Source organism: Rhinoderma darwinii, chromosome 7, assembly GCF_050947455.1.
Source record: "Rhinoderma darwinii isolate aRhiDar2 chromosome 7, aRhiDar2.hap1, whole genome shotgun sequence".
Lineage (NCBI taxonomy): Eukaryota > Metazoa > Chordata > Amphibia > Anura > Rhinodermatidae > Rhinoderma > Rhinoderma darwinii.
The window spans coordinates 2,653,210-2,679,208 of NC_134693.1; the positions used below are offsets into that span (position 1 = coordinate 2,653,210).

At 44.9% G+C, this 25,999-nt stretch overlaps 1 protein-coding gene and 1 long non-coding RNA gene across 3 annotated transcripts in view; one reads left to right on the forward strand and one right to left on the reverse strand.

Annotated features, from left to right (window-relative positions):
* Window positions 1-25,999, forward strand: part of RNF220 (ring finger protein 220) — a 222,693-nt gene that overhangs the window by 23,756 nt on the left and 172,938 nt on the right. The gene's annotated exons all lie outside the window — the stretch shown is intronic.
* LOC142657521 (uncharacterized) overlaps window positions 12,035-25,999 on the reverse strand; it is a 152,432-nt gene continuing 138,467 nt past the window's right edge. The window contains exon 4 of the long non-coding RNA XR_012849937.1: window positions 12,035-12,415. This is a non-coding gene — a long non-coding RNA (uncharacterized LOC142657521). The remainder of the gene's footprint in view (window positions 12,416-25,999) is intronic.

Sequence of the window (25,999 nt, forward strand, 5' to 3'; positions counted from 1 at the left end):
ACGTCAGAGCCCCATACACCTGCACGTCAGCCCCATACACCTACACGTCAGAGCCCCATACACCTGCACGTCAGAGCCCCATACACCTGCACGTCAGAGCCCCATACACCTGCACGTCAGCCCCATACACCTGCACGTCAGAGCCCCATACACCTGCACGTCAGAGCCCCATACACCTGCACGTCAGAGCCCCATACACCTGCACGTCAGAGCCCCATACACCTGCACGTCAGCCCCATACACCTGCACGTCAGAGCCCCATACACCTGCACGTCAGAGCCCCATACACCTGCACGTCAGAGCCCCATACACCTGCACGTCAGCCCCGGGTTTGGCCGAGTTCTCTAACGTGTATGGTCACATTCCAGCGTGACGACTGCCAGATGCCGATCACCTGTCCGACTGTCTGGCTGATGTGTTACAGACATTCACAACCATGGACAGTCAAAGATCACCAGAAGCCGTATAACGTCAGCCCGTACCATAAACGTAAGAAAATGACGACTTTCATCGTTGATAGGATTCAGGCGCAAGTTATCTGCGGTCTGTGTCCATTGTAGGCCTGCGAGTGGGCATCTCGTACTGAGGACCAGCGATCCGTTGAGGGGGCTTGTTGGTCTCTTGGTTGATGGCTGCGCTGGTAACATAACGCCTGCAGCGCTTCGAGAGCCACTTTAGATGCAGTTAAGTCCATTGTAAACAACCCCCCCCCCCCCCCATCTCTTCAATCCCCAAACAGCTGTGTACGTAATTAATAAAAAAGCATAAACTTATTGTGAATGAGCCGGAATCCCGGGGAGAAGGGGAAGATCTGCGCTGAGCCTGTGAATGCCTTTAATTAGATGTTCCTGCAGCTTGTGAAGATTGTTTGACTCTTACGTTAATCCAGTTACTGCAGTTTCCTTTCATCTCCTCCTGATCTGAGTTCAGCATAAAACAAGGTAACACGACGTAAAAGGGAGGGATGCGGATGACACAGCGATGGCCCAAAGTGACAGATGTCTCATTCAATGTACACTACATATATACCAACTCAGACGCTCCGGGACTACAAGGTGCAGATCAGGCATGCTGAGACTTGCAGTTCCCACACATACAACAGCTGCAGTTTGCTGATCTCTGCCCTGAAGGCCCAGAAAGTTTTGTGAAATGAAGGTGTTTGACTATTGTGCCATAAAGAATTGATCCCGAGCCTTGTTCACACTCCAAACAGCTGCAGAGAAACCAAACTCAATGATACGGTGATTTATAAATCATGTATCATGTGATCTCAATGAAATTGACCCTAATGTATCTATTAGTCAGGGATATAAAGTCTCGTCCCATAAGCGGCACACCCCAAATCTCATATCTGTTACAGGTTTCATATCCCACCGATTAACCAAAGGATTTAGAGGAGCCACAATCTGCTGGGACATATGGAGGTATAAATGTGCAGATCTGAAGGTAATAATGTAACATGACGGCACCCGCTGATTCTGAAGAGTCATCATTTTCAACCTTCACTGATGTTCAAACTTTATCTGTTTTTTTTTTAAAATTAATTTCCCCTGAAATAGGATTACATTTACATAGATGATTACTAAGAATAAAAGTCTGAGAATACAATTCATTGGTCGTGTATGGGAAATATATTAACAGAATAGTGTCCCTCCTGAAGGATGCACTGAACATTAGACTCTTAGACCGCATGGCGACCATATTATAGGTTACGTACAGAATAAATCCCTAAAAACAACAGTCACTGTGTACATACATTACATTACTTATCCTGTACTGATCCTGAGTTATATCCTGTATTATACTCCAGAGCTGCACTCACTATTCTGCTGGTGGAGTCACTGTATACATACACTACATTACTTATCCTGTACTGGTCCTGAGTTACATCCTGTATTATACTCCAGAGCTGCACTCACTATTCTGCTGGTGCAGTCACTGTGTACATACATTACATTACTTATCCTGTACTGATCCTGAGTTATATCCTGTATTATACTCCAGAGCTGCACTCATTATTCTGCTGGTGGAGTCACTGTGTACATACATTACATTACTTATCCTGTACTGATCCTGAGTTACATCCTGTATTATACTCCAGAGCTGTACTCACTATTCTGCTGGTGGAGTCACTGTGTACATACATTACATTACTTATCCTGTACTGATCCTGAGTTATATCCTGTATTATACTCCAGAGCTGCACTCACTATTCTGCTGGTGGAGTCACTGTATACATACACTACATTACTTATCCTGTACTGGTCCTGAGTTACATCCTGTATTATACTCCAGAGCTGCACTCACTATTCTGCTGGTGCAGTCACTGTGTACATACATTACATTACTGATCCTGAGTTACATCCTGTATTATACTCCAGAGCTGCACTCACTATTCTGCTGGTGGAGTCACTGTGTACATACATTATTTATCCTGTACTGATCCTGAGTTATATCCTGTATTATACTCCAGAGCTGCACTCACTATTCTGCTGGTGGAGTCACTGTATACATACACTACATTACTTATCCTGTACTGGTCCTGAGTTACATCCTGTATTATACTCCAGAGCTGCACTCACTATTCTGCTGGTGCAGTCACTGTATACATACATTACATTACTGATCCTGAGTTACATCCTGTATTATACTCCAGAGCTGCACTCACTATTCTGCTGGTGGAGTCACTGTGTACATACATTACTTATCCTGTACTGATCCTGAGTTATATCCTGTATTATACTCCAGAGCTGCACTCACTATTCTGCTGGTGGAGTCACTGTATACATACACTACATTACTTATCCTGTACTGGTCCTGAGTTACATCCTGTATTATACTCCAGAGCTGCACTCACTATTCTGCTGGTACAGTCACTGTGTACATACATTACATTACTTATCCTGGACTGATCCTGAGTTATATCTTGTATTATACTCCAGAGCTGCACTCACTATTCTGCTGGTGGAGTCACTGTCTACATACATTGCATTAGTTATCCTGTACTATCTGATCCTGAGTTACATCCTGTATTATACTCCAGAGCTGCACTCACTATTCTGCTGGTGGAGTCACTGTGTACATACATTACATTACTTATCCTGCACTGATCCTGAGTTACATCCTGTATTATACTCCAGAGCTGCACTCACTATTTTACTGGTGGAGTCACTGTGTACAAACATTACTCAGATCATGCATACCAGTCACAACGTGGATATGTTAGGATCTAGAGCCTTTATGATTCTTGAGATATCTTATTTCTGCTGCTACTTTAGTCTAAAGTGAGATCCCTTGTCTCATGCTGTGAAAATTAGGAGTGTGGCTGGCAGGATGGTTAGCACACAATGATCACAGCAGGGGCTCTTACACAACGGAATCAGTCCCAATACATGTATATAATCATCTAATATAGTGTACAAACAAGAATACTAGAGTCACAGGAGCGTTATAAAAGGAGCGGCTGTAATCAGTCACATATGATGTAATGTCTCTGGAGGATATAATAGTACTGGAGTGTTATAAAAGGAGCGGCTGATATCAGTCACACATATGATGTAATGTCTCTGGAGGATATAATAGTACTGGAGTGTTATAAAAGGAGCGGCTGATATCAGTCACACATATGATGTAATGTCTCTGGAGGATATAATAGTACTGGAGTGTTATAAAAGGAGCGGTTGTTATCAGTCACACATATGATGTAATGTCTCTGGGGGATATAATAGTACTGGAGTGTTATAAAAGGAGCGGCTGATATCAGTCACACATATGATGTAATGTCTCTGGAGGATATAATAGTACTGGAGTGTTATAAAAGGAGCGGCTGTTATCAGTCACACATATGATGTAATGTCTCTGGAGGATATAATAGTACTGGAGTGATATAAGAGGAGCGGCTGATATCAGTCACATATATGATGTAATGTCTCTGGAGGATATAATAGTGCTGGAGTGTTATAAGAGGAGCGGCTGATATCAGTCACATATGATGTAATGTCTCTGGAGGATATAATAGTTCTGGAGTGTTATAAGAGGAGCGGCTGATATCAGTCACACATATGATGTAATGTCTCTGGAGGATATAATAGTACTGGAGTGTTATAAGAGGAGCGGCTGATATCAGTCACACATATGATGTAATGTCTCTGGAGGATATAATAGTACTGGAGTGATATAAGAGGAGCGGCTGATATCAGTCACATATATGATGTAATGTCTCTGGAGGATATAATAGTGCTGGAGTGTTATAAGAGGAGCGGCTGATATCAGTCACATATGATGTAATGTCTCTGGGGGATATACGGTAATAGTACTGGAGTGATATAAGAGGAGCGGCTGATATCAGTCACATATGATGTAATGTCTCTGGAGGATATAATAGTACTGGAGTGATATAAGAGGAGCGGCTGATATCAGTCACACATGATGTAATGTCTCTGGAGGATATAATAGTGCTGGAGTGATATAAGAGGAGCGGCTGATATCAGTCACACATATGATGTAATGTCTCTGGAGGATATAATAGTACTGGAGTGATATAAGAGGAGCGGTTGATATCAGTCACATATATGATGTCATGTCTCTGGAGGATATAATAGTGCTGGAGTGATATAAGAGGAGAGGCTGATATCAGTCACATATATGATGTAATGTCTCTGGAGGATATAATAGTACTGGAGTGATATAAGAGGAGCGGCTGATATCAGTCACATATGATGTAATGTCTCTGGAGGATATAATAGTGCTGGAGTGTTATAAGAGGAGCGGCTGATATCAGTCACACATATGATGTAATGTCTGGGGGATATAATAGTGCTGGAGTGATATAAGAGGAGCGGCTGATATCAGTCATACATATGATGTAATGTCTCTGGAGGATATAATAGTACTGGAGTGATATAAGAGGAGCTGCTGATATCAGTCACATATGATGTAATGTCTCTGGAGGATATAATAGTACTGGAGTGATATAAGAGGAGCGGCTGATATCAGTCACACATATGATGTAATGTCTCTAGAGGATATAATAGTGCTGGAGTGATATAAGAGGAGCGGCTGATATCAGTCACACATATGATGTAATGTCTCTGGAGGATATAATAGTACTGGAGTGATATAAGAGGAGCGGCTGATATTAGTCACATATGATGTAATGTCTCTGGAGGATATAATAGTACTGGAGTGATATAAGAGGAGCGGCTGATATCAGTCACACATGATGTAATGTCTCTGGAGGATATAATAGTGCTGGAGTGATATAAGAGGAGCGGCTGATATCAGTCACACATATGATGTAATGTCTCTGGAGGATATAATAGTACTGGAGTGATATAAGAGGAGCGGTTGATATCAGTCACATATATGATGTCATGTCTCTGGAGGATATAATAGTGCTGGAGTGATATAAGAGGAGAGGCTGATATCAGTCACATATATGATGTAATGTCTCTGGAGGATATAATAGTACTGGAGTGATATAAGAGGAGCGGCTGATATCAGTCACATATGATGTAATGTCTCTGGAGGATATAATAGTACTGGAGTGATATAAGAGGAGCGGCTGATATCAGTCACACATATGATGTAATGTCTCTGGAGGATATAATAGTGCTGGAGTGATATAAGAGGAGCGGCTGATATCAGTCACATATGATGTAATGTCTGGAGGATATAATAGTACTGGAGTGATATAAGAGGAGCGGCTGATATCAGTCACATATGATGTAATGTCTTTGGAGGATATAATAGTGCTGGAGTGATATAAGAGGAGCGGCTGATATCAGTCACACATATGATGTAATGTCTCTGGAGGATATAATAGTGCTGGAGTGTTATAAGAGGGGCGGCTGATATCAGTCACACATATGATGTAATGTCTCTGGAGGATATAATAGTACTGGAGTGTTATAAGAGGAGCGGCTGATATCAGTCACACGTATGATGTAATGTCTCTGGAGGATATAATAGTACTGGAGTGTTATAAGAGGAGCGGCTGATATCAGTCACACATATGATGTAATGTCTCTGGAGGATATAATAGTGCTGGAGTGATATAAGAGGAGCGGCTGATATCAGTCACACATATGATGTAATGTCTCTGGAGGATATAATAGTGCTGGAGTGATATAAGAGGAGCGGCTGATATCAGTCACATATGATGTAATGTCTCTGGAGGATATAATAGTGCTGGAGTGATATAAGAGGAGCGGCTGATATCAGTCACATATATGATGTAATGTCTCTGGGGGATATAATAGTACTGGAGTGACATAAGAGGAGCGGCTGATATCAGTCACATATGATGTAATGTCTGGAGGATATAATAGTACTGGAGTGTTATAAGAGGAGCGGCTGATATCAGTCACACGTATGATGTAATGTCTCTGGAGGATATAATAGTACTGGAGTGATATAAGAGGAGCGGCTGATATCAGTCACACATGATGTAATGTCTCTGGAGGATATAATAGTACTGGAGTGATATAAGAGGAGCGGCTGATATCAGTCTCTGTAGATATGGGATATAAAGTATTGATCATGGGGGCAGGGAGGTTTCTACACTTCCTGTCACCCCTACTCTACAGTCATCCTCTTCATAGCCTAAAATGGCTGATAAGAGGGAGCAATAGATTGTGTTCACCTGTCATACAGTCAACCTCTCCTAGTCTGCAATGGCTGCTAATAGGGAACATAAAATTTTATTTACCTGTCCTACATTCACCATCTCTCCAGCCTAAAATGGCTGATAACAGGGAGCAATAAATGACATTTAACCTCACAGTAAAAGGAGAGATGAAACATTCAGGTTCAGTGTCCTTTTAATTTCCAATAGACTCAAAATATTAACGTATTAGAATTCACGTTCGGCCCCAGACATCATAAAAGCAATTCCTAAGCATTTTGTTTCCACGGTGGAGCCTTTATTGGCCTCTTATTTTTCTGTAATATTTCTAATTAGGGGTTGGAGCAATAGGAAAATTATCCCGCAGCTTGTTAATAAGAGCCAGGTGATTTTAGGTTTCCCTGCGGTCTCTGAAAAGCCATCGGCACCGCTCTCATCTCCTCCTCATCCTGTCAGCAGTCATTTACTCTCCGAGGTTGCAAATGTTTCCGAATCCGGTGCGCACAGCCAGAAGAGGGGAGCTGGAGGCCGGGAGAGGTCCCAGAGTCCAAATTAGGATCGACCTCCCTGCAGTTCTCCCTCTTATAAAGTACCTTGTAAAGTCCTCTGCCTGCTGAGCGCCTATGTGGAGTGCGTGTTAAAATGACATACCATATCTATGCGCACATAATGTTCCGTCTCAACGCAACGCTGTGCTTGGCTTGTTTAGTGAAAAGTTATGACTTAAAGAGTAAGTATTTGGCGTTAATATATTTCAAAGGCTGTGAGTTACGAGCCGAATAATGAACGAGAAAAAAACAGGAGTGTTTATACTTTCATGTGCTGGCCACGCTGTGCTGCACTCCTCTCACTACAGCAAAAACCTGCACTGACACAGAGTGACTGAAATGCTGCACAGAAATGCAATGTGGATACTGACAGAGAGTGAACTCACTGCATCTCAGCCCAACTCACTGCATCTCAGCTCAACTCACGGCATCTCAGCCCAACTCACTGCATCTAAGCCCAACTCACTGCATCTCAGCTCAACTCACTGCATCTCAGCTCAACTCACTGCATCTCAGCCCAACTCACTGCATCTTAGCCCAACTCACTGCATCTCAGCCTAACTCACTGCATCTCAGCCCAACTCACTACATCTCAGCCCAACTCACTGCATCTCAGCCCAACTCACTGCATCTCAGCTCAACTCACTGCATCTCAGCCCAACTCACTGCATCTCAGCTCAACTCACTGCATCTCAGCTCAACTCACGGCATCTCAGACTAACTCACTGCATCTCAGACTAACTCACTGCATCTCAGCTCAACTCACTGCATCTCAGCTCAACTCACTGCATCTCAGCCTAACTCACTGCATCTCCGCTCAACTCACTGCATCTCAACGCAACTCAACATCTCAACTCAAATCACTGCATCTCCGCTTAACTTACTGCCTCTCCGCTCAAATCACTGCGTCTCAGCTCAACACACTGCATCTCAGCTCAACGCACTGCGTTCCAGCTCAAATCACTACATCTCAGCTCAAATTACTGCATCTCAGCCCAACTCGCTGCATCTCAGCTCAACTCACTGCATCTCAGCCCAACTCACTGTTTCTCCGCTCAACTTACTGCAGCACAACTCACTACATCTCTGCCCAACTCACTGCATCTCAGCCCAACTCACTGCATCTCAGCCCAACTCACTGCATCTCAGCCCAACTCACTGCATCTCAGCCCAACTCACTGCATCTCAGCCCAACTCACTGCATCTCAGCCCAACTCACTGCATCTCAGCCCAACTCACTGCATCTCAGCCCAACTCACTGCATCTCCGCTCAACTCACTGCATCTCCGCTCAACTCACTGCATCTCAACATCTCAACTCAAATCACTGCATCTCAGCTCAAATAACTGCATCTCCACTTAACTTACTGCCTCTCCGCTCAAATCACTGCGTCTCAGCTCAACACACTGCATCTCAGCTCAACGCACTGCGTTCCAGCTCAAATCACTACATCTCAGCTCAAATTACTGCATCTCAGCCTAACTCACTGCATCTCAGCTCAACTCACTGCATCTCAGCCCAACTCACTGTTTCTCCGCTCAACTTACTGCAGCACAACTCACTACATCTCTGCCCAACTCACTGCATCTCTGCCCAACTCACGGCATCTCTGCCCAACTCACGGCATCTCTGCCCAACTCACTGCATGTCTGCACATCTCACTGCATTTCAAACAAACGCACTGCATCTCAACTCAACGCATCTCAGCTCAACTCACTGCATCTCAGCCCAACTCACTGCATCTCCGCTCAACTCACTGCATCTCAGCTCAACTCACTGCATCTCAGCTCAACTCACTACATCTCAGCCCAACGTACTGCATCTCCGCTCAGCGCACTGCATCTCAATACAACTCAACTCAAATCACTGCATCTCCGCTCAACTTACTGCCTCTCCGCTCAACTTACTGCCTCTCCGCTCAAATCACTGCGTCTCAGCTCAACTCACTGCATCTCCGCTCAAACAACTGCGTCTCAGCTCAAATCACTGCGTCTCAGCTCAACGTGCTGCATCTCAGCTCAACTCTGCATTTTCGCTCTAATCACTGCGTCTCAGCTCAACTCACTGCATCCCAGCTCAACTCACTGCATCTCCACTCAAATAACTGCATCTCCACTCAAATAACTGCATCTCAGCTCAAATCACTGCATCTCAGCTCAAATCACTGCATCTCAGCTCAACTCACTGCATCTCCGCTCTAATCACTGCGTCTCAGCTCAACTCACTGCATCTCAGCTCAACTCACTGCATCCCAGCTCAACTCACTGCGTCTCCGCTCAAACCACTGCACCTCAGCTTAAATTACTGCATCTCAGTGCAAATCACTGTGTCAGGCCTCATAAACACGAACGTATTTTTTTCCTCCCGTAAATACTGGCGTAAATACGGATCCTTGATCACACGTATTCGACCCGTATTGCACCAGTATTTACGGACCCGTGCCCGTAAATACGGGTCTGGTGTCACCAGTATTCCACCCGTATTTACGGGCACGTTTTTGCTGCAAAATTGTACTGCACTAATCGGCAGACCCTTCTCTCTATCAGTGCAGGATAGAGAGAAGGGGCAGCCCTTTCCGAGGTAAAAGTAAAAGAAATTCATACTTACCCGGCCGTTGTCTTGGTGACGCGTCCATCTTTCGACATCCCGCCCGACCTCCCTGGATGACGCGGCAGTCCATGTGACCGCTGCAGCCTGTGATTGGCCTGTGATTGGCTGCAGCCTGTGATTGGCCTGTGATTGGCTGCAGCCGTCACTTGGACTGAAACGTCATCCCGGGAGGCCGGACTGGACGAAGAAGCAGGGAGTTCTCGGTAAGTAGGAACTTCTATTTTTTTTACAGGTTGATGTATATTGTGATCGGAAGTCACTGTCCAGGGTGCAGAAACAGTTACTGCCGATCGCTTAACTCTTTCAGCACTCTGGACAGTGACTATTTACTGACGTCACCTAGCAACGCTCCCGTAATTACGGGTGCACACACGTAGTCACCCGTAATTACGGGAGCCCCATAGACTTCTATGGGCCTGCCCGTGCCGTAATTACGGCCTGAAATAGGACATGTTCTATATTTTTTCAACGGCACGGGCACCTTCCCGTAAGCATACGGGGAGGTACCCGTGGCCAATAGAAGTCCATGGGCCCGTAAAAACGTTCCGTAATTCCGTTTTTACAATCGTGTGCATGGGGCCTAACTCACTGCATCTCAGCTTAAGGCCTTATTTACACGAGCGTATTTTACGTCCGTTATACGCGCGTGATTTTCGCACAGACCTATGTAAGTCAATGGGGCCGTTCAGACATTACGTGTTTTTCACGCAGCGTGTGTCCGCTGTGTAAAACTCACGACATGTCCTATACTTGAGTGTTTTTCGCGCATCACGCACCCATTGAAGTCAATGGGTGCGTGAAAATCGCGCACGGCACACAGACGCATTTCCGTATGCCGCGCGTGATTCGCGCTACAGTTGTTTACGAAATCAAGGAAATAATAAAACTTTCTAAACATTAAAACCATGTGTCATAACGAGGCCATACGTTCAAAAAACACGCAGCCACGCACCAAACACTGATGCCACATGGAACTGCAACGCGCGCAAAATGCACAGGTTCGTGTGAATTTCGCCTAACTCACTGCACCTCAGTTCAAATCACTGCATCTCCGCTCCTTGCAGTGTCATCATGTACATCTGTGTCATATATGGGTGTCATATACTGTTTTTCTATCCAAATCCTCCCTGTCTGAATCCTTAAAGGTTGAGTGACATATATATGGACCTTTCTGCACTTTGTTCATGGAAAAAAAAAAGTGGTCGGCCCGGCTGTGACACTTCTGGACTTTACTCCATATCCATCTGCTGACCCATTGATTTTACAGACTCAGTCGCATCCTAATATACATGGAAATGCTCAGTCAGTTTACAATTCACACCTGGTATCGTCATTGGAAGCCGCTGAAAACACTTATTTTCCTTGTGCCCCTGAATTATGTTTATTTCCAGGTTTCGGCCTGTTTTTTGTTTCCAAAATCTCTCATCCACCAGTGCGTCCTCTCCGGGACATCTGTGTCCGACCTGCAGATGGGAGATGCGTTCGATCTGATATGTGTTTGTTTTTCTCCGGCAGTGAAGTGCGGAATGAATGGGCTTTCTGACTCCTTCAACAGACCCGCGAAATGAAAATAGCGCTTCTTTCGTCTGGTCCTTTCTTCTGGCAGCCAAGCTGCCAAATGTCCCCCCTGCCTGTTTGGCCCAGGCTGTGGCCTGTTTTCTGACCCCTAAAAAAGTCGTCTTTGCGAATAGATGAGATTGGAAGTTATCCCCCCCTCCCTTATGGACACCCATCTGGGAGCCTTTGAAAAGCAGACACTGAATGCTCTTTTGTGAGAATTTGCCTTGTTTTTGTATTCCTCTTAAGCTCACACTTGCCTTGAGAGTGTGTGTTTTACTTGCAAAGCGGGCACGGGAGGGGTGACGAGGGATACGTTATAGGGTACATGGCCATCTGTGGAGAGGACTGGCCCCCACATCCAAAATATTAAACAGCGTTTTTAATTATCTGCCCCCCGACGCCTTTCTCCTGCTCCTTTAAAATGCAACACGTTGCAGCTAAACAAACAGAAACAGGTGGTAAAAACCCTCCCCGGCCGCGACTACTGGATAAAACGCGTCACGTGCCGATCCTGCTGCCGCCTCCGTGAACTGATATTATAGAACGCTGAATCGATACAAATAATTGTTCGCGTACAGATCTGACCCAATAAGATGAGGGGGGATCTTTACATCTGTGGCCGGCTGATATCGGTAATTTTATACACTGTGATGATCAGAAATATATAAAACTTCTTAAGAAACTTTGTCACTTTTCTATAAAATAATATATGGATACATTTTATTAATCTGAAGGAATTATTTCATGGACAATACACTTCCTTTAATCCAGCATTGTATAATCCAGAGTTTTGTATACTCAGGCAGGGACTGAACTGTAGAAGGTTACAGTGTAGAAACGTTGGCTCAGAGTTGCGGAAACATTGTTATTTCCAGTGGTGGCGACATAAGGTAAGTAAGACTAGAGGTACAGCAAATCCAATAATCCAGCAAGAGTTCAGCCCTCTGCCTGCCAGATTACCAGGATGACCAGTCCGCTGCCTGCCGGATTACCAGGATGAGCAGTCCTCTGCCTGCCGGATTACCAGGATGACCAGTCCTCTGCCTGCCGGATTACCAGGATGAGCAGTCCTCTGTGGGGGAAGCCATTGTGTGCGCTCTATAGGTTTACTTTGCAGATATTTATTATCAATGTTTCATAGAATAAGGACATTTAACAATCTATATGAAAGAAACAAACAGCGGCCTCTATGGACACATCAGACCCAAGGGACAGAGGACTACGAGGGCAGAATATGGCGGCCTCCTCCGCAGGCAGGAGACAGGCGGACTGTAAGATGCTCCGTATTTTATTAACGCCTGCTCTCGTTTCAATAAATTGTAAGCTCCCTGTACCACCCCACCCATCATTGTCTGTATTTTATTACTCACCCACAATCTGCTTGTGGCGTCATCTCTCTATTGTGCTGTCATCCCGTAAAGTGGCTCAGACACAAATGTTATTACGAAAATACGATTATATCTGTATCTATGGCTGATACAAACGAGATATGGCAGCTGTACGACCACTGAGGGATTCGGATCTGTGTGCGGCCTGATAAATCGCCGGAGCCGCTCAGCGAGCAGCAGTGAAATCACTTTGTGCCTCGCTGTTACATTATGTTTACAAAGTGACAGCCCGGGGAACGGTCGTATAAAGGGGCAGCCGACTCATTTTTGGGGTGGAATAAAGCCAAGTCGTTTTAAAAAATAAATAAATAATAGGTTTGTTAAGTAATAAATAATATATATTTTCCTGCTCGTCGTGGTTCTCTTACCCCGGATGTCGGCGAGTTCTGTGCTGAATTATTGTATAACATCGGGATGTGATGGTGAACAGAAGTTTCTGATGGGGCTATAATTTATTGGGTTTTTGAGGTCATCAAAATTTCTAAAAACTCCCTGTCCATTCCAGAATAGGAATCGTCTTCCCTACTTGTGTAAACTTTCTTTTCATTGTTCCAGAGGTCGACATCTGACAATAAGGATTAGATATTTCTCCCACTCATCGGGGCCGTGGACTGTTCTTGACCTTATCGGTCATATGTGAAAATGGCCATGCACTATTTGATGGGACTTACTCATTGAACAACTGCAATGGATGATACGTTCTGGGGGCCCCCAATATCTACAGCCAGACGTAGCCCCAGTTCTCCTGCCCCTCCACCCTCTTTATTCTACCTGCTCCCCAGTCATTGCTGTGAGAGATGATTCCTGAGAAGTGTCGGCTGTTCCTGGGCTGATTTCTGGTTTGTTAATCTCAAGCAGGTTGTAGCCTGAGGGGGCGGCAGGAGGAAGATTGGTGACGGGATCTCTCCGACCCTTCATGGACATTGATTTTGTGCCTTGTTGTAATTGGAAAACTGAATCTCAGTGTAAAAAGGTAGGACTGTGACACTGCCCCGTGACTTGTGGCTGTGAATGCTGCAGGTTTACTGACAACTCATCTTTTCTTAGTCAACCCCCAAAATCACTAATTTATGTCACTTATACCCAGTGCTGAGAATCTCCAGAGACATTACATCATATGTGTGACTGATATCAGCCGCTCCTCTTATATCACTCCAGTACTATTATATCCTCCAGAGACATTACATCATATGTGACTGATATCAGCCGCTCCTCTTATATCACTCCAGTACTATTATATCCTCCAGAGACATTACATCATATGTGACTGATATCAGCCGCTCCTCTTATATAACACTCCAGTACTATTATATCCTCCAGAGACATTACATCATATGTGACTGATATCAGCCGCTCCTCTTATAACACTCCAGCACTATTATATCCTCCAGAGACATTACATCATATGTGTGACTGATATCAGCCGCTCCTCTTATGTCACTCCAGCACTATTATATCCTCCAGAGACATTACATCATATGTGTGACTGATATCAGCCGCTCCTCTTATATCACTCCAGTACTATTATATCCTCCAGAGACATTACATCATATGTGTGACTGATATCAGCCGCTCCTCTTATATCACTCCAGTACTATTATATCCTCCAGAGACATTACATCATGTGTGACTGATATCAGCCGCTCCTCTTATATCACTCCAGCACTATTATATCCTCCAGAGACATTACATCATATGTGACTGATATCAGCCGCTCCTCTTATATCACTCCAGTTGTAAAGGATCTGCCAGGCACTGCGGGGTTAACTCCCAGAACTAATCAGTCAGCACCTGAGAATACATCCCTGAGACTGACTCCTGCTTCCACCATTCAGGCTGGCAGGCTTAGGAGTGGGAGAGCCTATCGTAACCTGGCCAGACTCAGCTAGCTCCCGCCCTCGGTCTATTTAAGCCTGCACTTCCTGTCCCTCGGTGCTTGTTATTGCTTTGGTTTCCTTCCTTGTGGTTCCTGGCCCAGCTACAGCTCCTGCTATTTTTGATCCTGCTCCATACCGACCCTGGCTTACCGACTACTCTTCTGCTTTTCGTTTTGTACCTCGCACACTCCTGGCTTGACTCGGCTCGTTCACCACTCTGGTTGCTCACGGTGTTGCCGTGGGCAACGGCCCCTTTTCCTTGCTTGTGTTCCTTGTATGTTTGTCGTGTTTGTCGTGCACTTACTGAGCGCAGGGACCGCCGCCCAGTTGTACCCCGTCGCCTAGGGCGGGTCGTTGCAAGTAGGCAGGGACAGAGTGGCGGGTAGATTAGGGCTCACTTGTCCGTCTCCCTACCCCCTGCCGCTACATAATAACAAGCCCATACCTAGTCTACCCCTGGTCCCTGACACCACTATGGATCCCCGTGAGACCCTGGCTCAGCAAATGCAGGGTCTCTCCCTACAGGTCCAGGCCCTGGCTCAGAGGGTCAACCAGTCTGATGCTACCCTGGTAGTTCCCCGCACCGCACCTCTTGAACCCCACCTCAAGTTGCCCGACCGGTTCTCAGGGGACCGGAGGACTTTTCTCTCCTTTCGGGAGAGTTGTAGGCTTTACTTTCGTTTAAAGCCTCATTCCTCAGGTTCTGAGAGCCAGCGGGTGGGTATAATTATGTCCCGGCTCCAGGAAGGGCCCCAAGAGTGGGCCTTCTCCTTGGCTCCTGATGCCCCTGAACTTTCCTCCGTTGATTGTTTCTTTTCTGCTCTCGGACTTATTTATGACGAGACTGACAGGACTGCCTTTGCCGAGAGTCAGCTGGTGACCTTAAGTCAGGGTAAGAGACCTGTTGAGGAGTATTGCTCTGACTTTCGGAAGTGGTGCGTAGCTTCTCGGTGGAATGACCCTGCCTTAAGGTGCCAGTTTAGGTTGGGTCTGTCGAATGCCCTGAAAGACCTGCTAGTTAGCTATCCCTCTTGTGACTCCCTAGACCAGGTTATGGCTTTAGCGATACGACTTGACCGACGTCTCAGGGAACGACAACAAGAACGTTTATGTGTTTTCTCCTCCGACTCCCCCATGATGCCTCCCGAAGCTCCGTTGCTTCGTTCCTCCCCGAAAGATTCAGAGATACCTATGCAACTCGGGGCCTCCGTGTCCCCCCAACAACGTAGAGAATTCCGCAGGAAGAATGGTCTCTGCTTCTACTGTGGGGACGACAAGCATCAAGTGAACAACTGTCCTAAGCGTAAGGTTGCAGCCAGAGAACTTCCGCGTCTAAGTGATCATCGGGGAGGTCACTTGGGCGCACAGGTATTTCCCGTAAATATGAAACGTACTAAGATCTTGCTTCCCTTTCAGGTCTCTTTTGGTGGTAGGTCTGCTACCGGCAGTGCTTTCGTGGATTCAGGGTCCTCTACTAATATCATGTCTGTGGAATTTGCTATGTCCCTTGCTATGCCTCTTATTGATTTGCCTAAACCTGTCCCGGTAGTGGGTATCGACGCCACTCCTCTTGCTAATGGTTATTTTACACAGCATACCCCTGTTTTTGAACTCCTTGTTGGCTCCATGCATTTGGAGCAATGCTCTGTACTGTTGATGCAGGGATTATCGTACGATTTGGTGCTAGGTCTTCCCTGGTTGCAGTTGCATAATCCTACGTTTGACTGGAATACTGGGGAGCTAACCAAATGGGGTAATGAATGTTGTACGTCATGTTTTTCTGTTAATTCTATTTCTCCCCCTAAGGAGGCGAATACGCTACCCGAGTTTGTTCAGGACTTCGCTGATGTTTTCTCTAGGGAGGCCTCCGAAGTGTTACCTCCTCATAGAGAATACGATTGCGCTATCGAATTGGTACCAGGAGCTAAGCTTCCTAAGGGTAGGATATTTAATCTTTCTTGTCCCGAACGTGAAGCTATGAGAGTGTATATCCAGGAATCCCTGGCCAAGGGTTACATTCGTCCCTCTTCTTCTCCGGTAGGTGCTGGCTTCTTCTTCGTGGGGAAGAAGGATGGTGGTCTTAGGCCATGCATTGACTACCGTAGCCTGAATAAGGTCACGGTAAGGAACCAGTATCCCCTTCCTTTGATTCCTGATCTCTTTAATCAGGTTCAGGGGGCCCAATGGTTTTCTAAATTGGATCTACGGGGGGCGTATAACCTTATTCGCATCAAAGAGGGGGATGAGTGGAAGACTGCGTTTAACACGCCCGACGGCCATTTCGAATACCTCGTCATGCCCTTTGGGTTGTGTAATGCCCCTGCGGTCTTCCAGAATTTCATAAATGAGATTTTGAGAAATTACCTGGGGATTTTTCTGGTAGTGTACCTTGATGACATACTGGTGTTTTCTAAGGACTGGTCCTCCCACGTGGAGCATGTCAGGAAGGTGCTCCAGGTCCTTCGGGAAAATAAACTGTTTGCCAAAACCGAAAAATGTGTGTTTGGGGTACAGGAGATTCCATTTTTGGGTCAAATCCTCACTCCTCATGAATTCCGCATGGACCCCGCCAAGGTTCAGGCTGTGGCGGAATGGGTCCAACCTGCCTCCCTGAAGGCGTTACAGTGTTTTTTGGGATTTGCTAATTATTACAGGAGATTTATTGCTAACTTCTCGGTCATCGCTAAGCCCCTTACGGACCTCACTCGCAAAGGTGCTGATCTCCTCCACTGGCCTCCTGAGGCTGTCCAGGCTTTTGAGGTCCTTAAGAAGTGCTTTGTCTCGGCCCCGGTGCTGGTTCAGCCCAACCAAATGGAGCCATTTATCGTGGAAGTTGACGCATCTGAGGTGGGAGTGGGGGCTGTCTTGTCCCAGGGTACCAGGTCCCTCACCCATCTCCGCCCCTGTGCCTACTTCTCCAGGAAGTTTTCGCCAACTGAAAGTAACTATGATATTGGCAACCGCGAACTCTTAGCCATTAAATGGGCATTTGAAGAGTGGCGCCACTTCCTGGAGGGGGCTAGGCACCAGGTAACGGTCCTTACCGACCACAAGAATCTGGTGTTCCTAGAATCTGCCCGGAGGCTAAACCCGAGACAAGCTCGATGGGCGTTATTTTTTACCAGATTCAATTTTTTGGTTACCTATAGGGCTGGGTCTAAAAATATTAAGGCTGATGCACTGTCGCGTAGCTTCATGGCCAGCCCTCCTTCGGAGGAAGATCCTGCTTGTATTTTGCCTCCAGGTATAATCATTTCCTCGATCGATTCTGATTTAGTCTCTGAAATTGCTGCTGATCAAGGTGCAGCTCCCGGGAACCTTCCTGAGAACAAGCTGTTTGTTCCCCTGCAATTCCGGCTAAGGGTACTTAGGGAAAATCATGACTCCGCACTATCTGGCCATCCAGGCATCCTGGGTACCAAACACCTCATTACCAGAAATTATTGGTGGCCTGGGTTGCCTAAAGACGTTAAGGCCTACGTCGCCGCTTGTGAGGTTTGTGCTAGGTCCAAGACTCCCAGGTCCCGACCAGCGGGCTTACTGCGTTCGTTGCCCATTCCCCAGAGACCTTGGACACATATCTCCATGGATTTTATCACCGATTTGCCTCCATCCCAAGGCAAGTCGGTGGTGTGGGTGGTGGTGGACCGCTTCAGTAAGATGTGCCACTTTGTGCCCCTCAAAAAACTACCCAACGCCAAAACGTTGGCTACCTTGTTTGTCAAACACATCCTGCGTCTCCATGGGGTCCCTGTTAATATTGTTTCGGACAGAGGGGTACAATTTGTTTCATTGTTTTGGAGAGCCTTCTGTATGAAGTTGGGGATTGATCTGTCCTTCTCCTCTGCCTTCCATCCTGAAACCAATGGCCAAACGGAGAGGACTAATCAGTCCCTAGAACAATACTTAAGGTGTTTTGTCTCTGACTGTCAATTTGATTGGGTCTCTTTCATTCCCCTCGCCGAATTTTCCCTTAATAACCGGGTCAGTAACTCGTCTGGGGTCTCTCCTTTTTTTTGTAATTTTGGGTTTAATCCACGGTTCTCCTCCGTTTCACCTGGTAGTTCCAACAATCCTGAGGTAGAGGTCGTTCATCGGGAACTGTGCACAGTCTGGGCCCAGGTTCAGAAAAACCTAGAGGTGTCCCAGAGCGTACAAAAAACTCAGGCTGATAAAAAACGTTCTGCTAACCCCCTGTTTATGGTCGGGGATCTGGTGTGGTTGTCGTCTAGGAACTTGCGTCTCAAGGTTCCGTCCAAGAAGTTTGCTCCCCGGTTTATTGGGCCGTATAAGGTCATTGAGGTCCTCAATCCTGTCTCCTTCCGGCTGGAGTTACCCCCGTCTTTTCGGATACACGACGTGTTTCATGCCTCCCTCCTCAAACGCTGCTCCCCGTCCTTGGCTCCCTCGAGGAGACCTCCTGTTCCCATCCTCACCCCGGAGGGGGTGGAATTCGAGGTGGCCAGGATTGTGGACAGCAAGATGGTCCAAGGCTCCCTCCAGTACCTGGTCCATTGGAGAGGATACGGGCCCGAGGAGAGGACTTGGGTACCCGCCCGGGATGTTCACGCTGGGGTATTGGTCAGGAGGTTCCACCTGCGTTTCCCCAGTAAGCCAGGTCCACTTAGAAAGGGTCCGGTGGCCCCTCATAAAAGGGGGGGTACTGTAAAGGATCTGCCAGGCACTGCGGGGTTAACTCCCAGAACTAATCAGTCAGCACCTGAGAATACATCCCTGAGACTGACTCCTGCTTCCACCATTCAGGCTGGCAGGCTTAGGAGTGGGAGAGCCTATCGTAACCTGGCCAGACTCAGCTAGCTCCCGCCCTCGGTCTATTTAAGCCTGCACTTCCTGTCCCTCGGTGCTTGTTATTGCTTTGGTTTCCTTCCTTGTGGTTCCTGGCCCAGCTACAGCTCCTGCTATTTTTGATCCTGCTCCATACCGACCCTGGCTTACCGACTACTCTTCTGCTTTTCGTTTTGTACCTCGCACACTCCTGGCTTGACTCGGCTCGTTCACCACTCTGGTTGCTCACGGTGTTGCCGTGGGCAACGGCCCCTTTTCCTTGCTTGTGTTCCTTGTATGTTTGTCGTGTTTGTCGTGCACTTACTGAGCGCAGGGACCGCCGCCCAGTTGTACCCCGTCGCCTAGGGCGGGTCGTTGCAAGTAGGCAGGGACAGAGTGGCGGGTAGATTAGGGCTCACTTGTCCGTCTCCCTACCCCCTGCCGCTACACCAGTACTATTATATCCTCCAGAGACATTACATCATATGTGACTGATATCAGCCGCTCCTCTTATATCACTCCAGCACTATTATATCCTCCAGAGACATTACATCATATGACTGATATCAGCCGCTCCTCTTATATCACTCCAGTACTATTATATCCTCCAGAGACATTACATCATATGTGACTGATATCAGCCGCTCCTCTTATATCACTCCAGTACTATTATATCCTCCAGAGACATTACATCATATGTGACTGATATCAGCCGCTCCTCTTATATCACTCCAGTACTATTATATCCTCCAGATACATTACATCATATGTGACTGATATCAGCCGCTCCTCTTATATCACTCCAGTACTATTATATCCTCCAGAGACATTACATCATATGTGTGACTGATATCAGCCGCTCCTCTTATATCACTCCAGCACTATTATATCCTCCAGAGACATTACATCATATGTGACTGATATCAGCCGCTCCTCTTATATCACTCCAGCACTATTATATCCTCCAGAGACATTACATCATATGTGACTGATATCAGCCGCTCCTCTTATATCACTCCAGTACTATTATATCCTCCAGAGACATTACATCATATGTGACTGATATCAGCAGCTCCTCTTATATCACTCCAGCACTATTATATCCTCCAGAGACATTACATCATATGTGACTGATATCAGCCGCTCCTCTTATATCACTCCAGTACTATTATATCCTCCAGAGACATTACATCATATGTGACTGATATCAGCCGCTCCTCTTATATCACTCCAGCACTATTATATCCTCCAGAGACATTACATCATATGTGTGACTGATATCAGCAGCTCCTCTTATAACACTCCAGCACTATTATATCCTCCAGAGACATTACATCATATGTGTGACTGATATCAGCCGCTCCTCTTATAACACTCCAGCACTATTATATCCTCCAGAGACATTACATCATATGTGTGACTGATATCAGCCGCTCCTCTTATATCACTCCAGCACTATTATATCCTCCAGAGACATTACATCATATGTGTGACTGATATCAGCCGCTCCTCTTATAACACTCCAGTACTATTATATCCACCAGAGACATTACATCATATGTGACTGATATCAGCCGCTCCTCTTATATAACACTCCAGCACTATTATATCCTCCAGAGACATTACATCATATGTGTGACTGATATCAGCCGCTCCTCTATCACTCCAGTACTATTATATCCTCCAGACATTACATCATATGTGACTGATATCAGCAGCTCCTCTTATATCACTCCAGCACTATTATATCCTCCAGAGACATTACATCATATGTGACTGATATCAGCCGCTCCTCTTATATCACTCCAGCACTATTATATCCTCCAGAGACATTACATCATATGTGACTGATATCAGCCGCTCCTCTTATAACACTCCAGCACTATTATATCCTCCAGAGACATTACATCATATGTGTGACTGATATCAGCCGCTCCTCTTATATCACTCCAGCACTATTATATCCTCCAGAGACATTACATCATATATGTGACTGATATCAGCCGCTCCTCTTATATCACTCCAGCACTATTATATCCTCCAGAGACATTACATCATATGTGTCTGATATCAGCCGCTCCTCTTATAACACTCCAGTACTATTATATCCTCCAGAGACATTACATCATATGTGTGACTGATATCAGCCACTCCTCTTATAACACTCCAGCACTATTATATCCTCCAGAGACATTACATCATATGTGTGACTGATATCAGCCGCTCCTCTTATATCACTCCAGCACTATTATATCCTCCAGAGACATTACATCATATGTGACTGATATCAGCCGCTCCTCTTATAACACTCCAGCACTATTATATCCTCCAGAGACATTACATCATATGTGTGACTGATATCAGCCGCTCCTCTTATATCACTCCAGCACTATTATATCCTCCAGAGACATTACATCATATGTGACTGATATCAGCCGCTCCTCTTATAACACTCCAGTACTATTATATCCTCCAGAGACATTACATCATATGTGTGACTGATATCAGCCGCTCCCCTTATATCACTCCAGCACTATTATATCCTCCAGAGACATTACATCATATGTGTGACTGATATCAGCCGCTCCTCTTATATCACTCCAGCACTATTATATCCTGCAGAGACATTACATCATATGTGACTGATATCAGTCGCTCCTCTTATACCACTCCAGTACTATTATATCCTCCAGAGACATTACATCATATGTGTGACTGATATCAGCCGCTCCTCTTATATCACTCCAGTACTATTATATCCTCCAGAGACATTACATCATATGTGTGACTGATATCAGCCGCACCTCTTATAACACTCCAGTACTATTATATCCTCCAGAGACATTACATCATATGTGTGACTGATATCAGCCGCTCCTCTTATAACACTCCAGTACTATTATATCCTCCAGAGACATTACATCATATGTGTCTGATATCAGCCGCTCCTCTTATAACACTCCAGTACTATTATATCCTCCGGAGACATTACATCATATGTGTGACTGATATCAGCCACTCCTCTTATATCACTCCAGCACTATTATATCCTCCAGAGACATTACATCATATGTGACCGATATCAGCCGCTCCTCTTATAACACTCCAGCACTATTATATCCTCCAGAGACATTACATCATATGTGTGACTGATATCAGCCGCTCCTCTTATATCACTCCAGCACTATTATATCCTGCAGAGACATTACATCATATATGTGACTGATATCAGCCGCTCCTCTTATATCACTCCAGTACTATTATATCCTCCAGAGACATTACATCATATATGTGACTGATATCAGCCGCTCCTCTTATAACACTCCAGTACTATTATATCCTCCAGAGACATTACATCATATGTGTGACTGATATCAGCCGCTCCTCTTATATCACTCCAGTACTATTATATCCTCCAGAGACATTACATCATATGTGTGACTTTTATCAGCCGCTCCTCTTATAACACTCCAGTACTATTATATCCTCCAGACATTACATCATATGTGTGACTGATATCAGCCGCCCCTCTTATATCACTCCAGTACTAATATATCCTCCAGAGACATTACATCATATGTGTGACTGATATCAGCCGCTCCTCTTATATCACTCCAGTACTAATATATCCTCCAGAGACATTACATCATATGTGACTGATATCAGCCGCTCCTCTTATAACACTCCAGTACTATTATATCCTCCAGAGACATTACATCATATGTGACTGATATCAGCCGCTCCTCTTATATCACTCCAGTACTATTATATCCTCCAGAGACATTACATTATATGTGTGACTGATATCAGCCGCTCCTCTTATAACACTCCAGTACTATTATATCCTCCAGAGACATTACATCATATGTGTGACTGATATCAGCCGCTCCTCTTATATCACTCCAGTACTATTATATCCTCCAGAGACATTACATCATATATGTGACTGATATCAGCCGCTCCTCTTATAACACTCCAGTACTATTATATCCTCCAGAGACATTACATTATATGTGTGACTGATATCAGCCGCTCCTCTTATATCACTCCAGTACTATTATATCCCCCAGAGACATTACATCATATGTGACTGATATCAGCCGCTCCTCTTATATCACTCCAGTACTATTATATCCTCCAGACATTACATCATATATGTGACTGATATCAGCCGCTCCTCTTATATCACTCCAGCACTATTATATCCTCCAGAGACATTACATCATATATGTGACTGATATCAGCCGCACCTCTTATAACACTCCAGTACTATTATATCCTCCAGAGACATTACATCATATGTGTCTGATATCAGCCGCACCTCTTATATCCTCCAGAGACATTACATCATATGTGTCTGATATCAGTCGCTCCTCTTATAACACTCCAGTACTATTATATCCTCCAGAGACATTACATCATATGTGTGACTGATATCAGCCACTCCTCTTATATCACTCCAGCACTATTATATCCTCCAGAGACATTACATCATATGTGTGACTGATATCAGCCGCTCCTCTTATATCACTCCAGCACTATTATATCCTGCAGAGACATTACATCATATGTGACTGATATCAGCCGCTCCTCTTATATCACTCCAGTACTATTATATCCTCCAGAGACATTACATCATATGTGTGACTTTTATCAGCCGCTCCTCTTATAACACTCCAGTACTATTATATCCTCCAGAGACATTACATCATATGTGACTGATATCAGCCGCTCCTCTTATAACACTCCAGTACTATTATATCCTCCAGAGACATTACATCATATGTGACTGATATCAGCCGCTTCTCTTATATCACTCCAGTACTATTATATCCTCCAGACATTACATCATATGTGTGACTGATATCAGCCGCTCCTCTTATAACACTCCAGTACTATTATATCCTCCAGAGACATTACATTATATGTGTGACTGATATCAGCTGCTCCTCTTATAACACTCCAGTACTATTATATCCTCCAGAGACATTACATCATATGTGTGACTGATATCAGCCGCTCCTCTTATATCACTCCAGTGCTATTATATCCTCCAGAGACATTACATCATATATGTGACTGATATCAGCCGCTCCTCTTATAACACTCCAGTACTATTATATCCTCCAGAGACATTACATCATATGTGTGACTGATATCAGCCGCTCCTCTTATATCACTCCAGTACTATTATATCCTCCAGAGACATTACATCATATGTGTGACTGATATCAGCCGCTCCTCTTATATCACTCCAGTACTATTATATCCTCCAGAGACATTACATCATATATGTGACTGATATCAGCCGCTCCTCTTATAACACTCCAGCACTATTATATCCTCCAGAGACATTACATTATATGTGTGACTGATATCAGCCGCTCCTCTTATATCACTCCAGTACTATTATATCCTCCAGAGACATTACATCATATGTGTGACTGATATCAGCCGCTCCTCTTATATCACTCCAGTACTATTATATCCTCCAGAGACATTACATCATATATGTGACTGATATCAGCCGCTCATCTTGTAACACTCCAGTACTATTATATCCCCCAGAGACATTACATCATATGTGACTGATATCAGCCGCTCCTCTTATATCACTCCAGTACTATTATATCCTCCAGACATTACATCATATGTGTGACTGATATCAGCCGCTCCTCTTATATCACTCCAGCACTATTATATCCTCCAGAGACATTACATCATATGTGACTGATATCAGCCGCTCCTCTTATAACACTCCAGTACTATTATATCCTCCAGAGACATTACATCATATGTGTGACTGATATCAGCCTCTCCTCTTATATCACTCCAGTACTATTATATCCCCCAGAGACATTACATCATATGTGTGACTGATATCAGCCGCTCCTCTTATAACACTCCAGCACTATTATATCCTCCAGAGACATTACATCATATGTGTGACTGATATCAGCCGCTCCTCTTATAACACTCCAGTACTATTATAACCTCCAGAGACATTACATCATATGTGTGACTGATATCAGCCTCTCCTCTTATATCACTCCAGCACTATTATATCCTGCAGAGACATTACATCATATATGTGACTGATATCAGCCGCTCCTCTTATATCACTCCAGCACTATTATATCCTCCAGAGACATTACATCATATGTGACTGATATCAGTCGCTCCTCTTATATCACTCCAGCACTATTATATCCTGCAGAGACATTACATCATATGTGTGACTGATATCAGCCGCTCCTCTTATATCACTCCAGCACTATTATATCCTGCAGAGACATTACATCATATGTGTGACTGATATCAGCCACTGCTCTTATATCACTCCAGCACTATTATATCCTGCAGAGACATTACATCATATGTGACTGATATCAGTCGCTCCTCTTATAGCACTCCAGTACTATTATATCCTCCAGAGACATTACATCATATATGTGACTGATATCAGCCGCTCCTCTTATATCACTCCAGTACTATTATATCCTCCAGAGACATTACATCATATGTGTGACTGATATCAGCCGCTCCTCTTATATTACTCCAGCACTATTATATCCTCCAGAGACATTACATCATATGTGTGACTGA